We start from the raw sequence: 4,439 nt of genomic DNA on the forward strand, positions 1-4,439 counted from the left end.
TGTCCAAGGGCTGCACTATTTTCATAGGGTTGAGAACTTTAAATAAAAGTTTTGACTGACTTAATGTGTTTGGACTGGCAATCATTCATTCATTTCTCATTAAAAACATTGTGTGTGGTCCCCCCCCCCCCCCCCCAGGAAGGTGTTGTGTAAAAGTAATATTTAAAAAAAATGCACTGAGATTTTAGAAAGGTGTGTAATAAACTTATGTGAATTCAGTTAACGTTAGTTGAATACGATTGTGAAAAGAAATTCTGAAGGGTCCAATATTAATGTTCTGATTATGTTTTTGATGGCTATGTAGGTGTGCATGCGTGTGGTGGTCTCCATGACCAATGATTGTCACTTGTAGTTAGATCTTTAACTGCTAACTTCTCCGTATTATGAAGCAGGGGTCTTCAACGTTTTCAGGCCAGGGACCCCCAAAATGATTGGGAGATGAAGCAGGTGGGGCTGTGGGGCTAACATGTATGCATGGGTCTTCAACAGGGGGTCCTCAAAGTTACTACAGGGGGTCCTCCAAATCTTTGAGTGATAGAAACTTTTTTCTCCTTTTTTTATATTAACCACTTGAACCCTAGTGTACATATTCGGAGAACTTTAGCCAAAGTTCATATTCTGAGCTTGTAGATCAGCTATTTTTGGCAAATAAGTTTGGTGTATTGGGGAGAAAAGAGCATACTAAGTACAGAGTGAAAGGTCAAGTTTAATAAGTATTGATGGTTCAAGTGGTTAAATATCTGAAAACACAAATTTACATGAATCCAAAATACACTGATGATTGTGTTGTCAATGAAACTATATGGAATCTATGAACAGGTTGTGGGGGTCCCTGCTGCATCTCTCTCAATTAAGGGGTCCTTGGCCTGAAAACGTGATTGGGAGATGAAGCAGGTGGGGCTGCATGGGTCTTCAACAGGGGGTCCTCCAAGTTACTACAGGGGGTCCTCCAAATCTTTGAGTGATAGAAACTTTTTTCTCCTTTTCTTTATATTAACCACTTGAACCTTAGTGTACATATGCAGAGAACTTTAGCCAAAGTTCATATTGTGAGCTTGTAGATCAGCTATTTTTGGCAAATAAGTTTGGTGTATTGGGGAGAAAAGAGCATACTAAGTACAGAGTGAAAGGTCAAGTTTAATAAGTATTGATGGTTCAAGTGGTTAAATATCTGAAAACACAAATTTACATGAATCCAAAATACACTGATGATTGTGTTGTCAAACAATGAAACTATATGGAATCTATGAACAGGTTGTGGGGGTCCCTGATGCATCTCTCTCAATTAAGAGGTCCTTGGCCTGAAAAAGTTGAAGACCCCTGGTATATGTATACCATTGTGTTTCATGTGTATAAACATATTGTGCATTCAATAATATGCTCTTAAAATAATAGTTTCATATAATCATGCTTTTATTTTAAACATGCATGTTATAAACATACCTTATTAACTGACAACCAATGTCAATACTATCAATCTAGCACAAACAATCTGCCAATTACACAATCATGTATACAAGCTATTCAAAAGAGGCAGATATTTTATATTTAAAGACAAAATATTTTTTTTTCCTTTCTTTTTAAAAATACAATACAGATATAGATCTTATATAATTATTATGATTATTGTTCAACAATTTCGGGGACCCCAGTATCCCCGCGGACCCCCTAGGAGTCGCAGACACCCTGTTGAAGACCCCCTGGTGTAAAGCCTTTTATATCCATGTGTTACTTCGAAACATGAAGACGAACGACGCTGCAGGGTTAGCGCTCTGCAAGGAAGCAGCCTCTAACACAGGACCAAGAATTCCACTGCCCTACTAGCGCTACACTCTAGTCAAAATAAACTAAACTACTTCGCTACTCACAAAAACAAAGGTTGTTTTGTGTTGTTGAAAGTGTATTCTCGAGAGTGGAAAACATCTCAGCACCCCATCCACGCTGTAAAATACACTTTATGAGCAGAAAATAAAATAAAAAGTGCGCAAGTGACTTCTTGCCGCTTGTGGAGGTCACGTGACGTCTCTGCCTTGTGGAGGTGCCCTCTTGGCTGTCGTCTCTGCTCCTCTGCCTTGGAGGAATGAGGTCACTTCCTGCCTCCCATTGAGCTTCCTGTCTCCCATTGAGCTCCATGGGCTACAGGAGTCTGCGCATGGGTGCTCTCGGAAAAAGCCACAACAAACAACAACTAGCTTAGGTGTTAGGTAGAAAGTTTGGTTTGGAGGTAGCCGTGTGAGCTCAGGCAGGTTTTGAGGGTTTTACAGACTTTGAGCAGAGATGGCACTTGATCAGCATTACGGAACAATTAAAAACTTGATCTCAGAAAATAAAACATTGGATGAGATATCGAATGCATTGATTTCCATTGGTGTGAAGAGAGGTGCTTCGGTCCCAAACTTAAAAAGATTCTGTGCAAAGCACAACTTACGTAAAAATGGACTCGTGTCTAACACTCAATTGGAAGGTGCCATTGTAGAAGCTGTTGAAGAGGTGAGACAAGATACTATTATGTACCTCCGTGAAGTTTGCACCCCATATGTTGAAAAAATATATGAAAATTGTGTCATTATTTAGTGCTGAATTGTGCCGTACATTTTATAATTTTTGCTGCAATCATTATTGAGATATTCTAAGTTATAGTTTTGCTGAGGTTTGCACCCCCAATCTTTTGGCTACAAATCGGAAAAAAATGGGCTCAATCTTTAGTGCTAGACATCTTTTGATTGATTGAAGTATTTATTAGCAGTTTGCAATAGGAAAAAGTACAGTTTCATGATCACAGTACAAATCACTGGGACAAGGTCAACTAAAATGAGATCCTAGAAAGCCGAGGCTTATTTCCACAGGAACCACACTTTAAAGGAGTAGTTCACCCCCAAAATGATTTTTTTTCTATTGATTAGTCACGCCATGGAGAGTAGAGTTTAAATAATATTTTTTGTTTTTTGTCGCATTCCTAAGACAAAAAAATTGATTTGAGTAAATTTACCCCCATTGATTCCGGATGGTGACCCGTTTCGAAACGGGTCACCATTCCTTGGGCTAAAAATTGCCCCAGAAAATGACGGTTTAGTGATGAAAACTGATGAGTCGCCAAAAAAAAAACATCTTTTGTTGGCGTTTTCTGGGGCCAATGAATGTTTTCTGTGCAAAACAAATGCTTGCAATGGATTCAGCATCATGACAAACCCCTAGTTAGACCCCTCACATCCTACTTAAAGCAGATTTCTTTTCTGGGTATTTTCCTGTATAGAAATTTGATGGGAGCCCAACTTGATTTGGCCACTGTGGGTATTTGCAGTGAGCAGATTATGGTAGATTTTTTATCCTGGCTAGTAGACCTAATTTCCTAACAGAATCAGTTGAAAAACTAAATAATAAAATGTTAACCTCTTTTTTTAGACTTTGGATATGGCTTTGGGTGTATTATGCTGCATGTATTATTGTAATGGATCGGTAGGTAGTAGGTACAGTATTGCACTAAGCCTAACGTTATATGCACTTTCATGCTTAAGAATATTGAGAGGGGCGTTTCCGCGAGGCGGGTCTAAACTCAATCTTGGTGGGTTTAGGAAACAGGTGTGAAAAACGAGAAGAAAGATTCTCCATCCGGTGGAATATTTTTCATTTTGCCCTAAAAATGTATTTTAAGCGTGTGGTGGGGGGCTCAGACCGCGTCCACTAAGTAGAGTAAGCTTTCAAATGTCCACTCATACCTTTGGTTTGGTGAGGGGTGAAACAGTTTTTATTATTTTCGTACCAGACGGCAGGGTTTTCAGGTTTTGCCAAGAAATGCGGAGGTAGAGGAACATAGCTTTAGGTTAGGGAGAACTCCCTAACCTAAAGCTATGGACCAGAGCTATATTTATGCCAGATTATTACATCACTACTTACTTAAAACATTTTTTTTAAGAATTTAAAACTTTGTCATTAGACAGGTCCGACGTATGGTCGGAAAATGATGAAAGGCTACCTAGAAAGCAAAGGTATCCATGCTGCTGAAAGTCGAGTTGGCGCGGCACTGAAGGCTGTTCAACCTCCAGCCAATGAGGAACGTCGTCAGGTACGTTTACACATAAACACCTCATGTAGAACTTTGAATTAAGTTGTTTGGTAAGGGCACATCTGACGGTAACCGGTCACTTTGCCAAAAATCCAACTTGACAAATTGTCCACACTCATTAGGCAGGCTTGTCCATGCACCTGGATGGTTGGCAATTAGAGTAGTGGGGTGACCAATTTCTTGTTTACAAACATTGAGAATAAATGCACAGGTGGCTGTTTCATGTAATCAATTCCCAACAGATCCCCAAACCTGTTTTGGGGAGCGCTGGTTTCAGTTTATTCAACCTCTCTTGTGTTGGCTATTGAGACGCACCCATGGGTGTGCCCTTATCGAGACACATATAGGCCAAATTCAAAACCGTTGACTTGATGAC

The sequence above is a fragment of the Nannobrachium achirus genome, assembly GCF_963921795.1.
Source record: "Nannobrachium achirus genome assembly, contig: SCAFFOLD_321, whole genome shotgun sequence".
NCBI lineage: Eukaryota > Metazoa > Chordata > Actinopteri > Myctophiformes > Myctophidae > Nannobrachium > Nannobrachium achirus.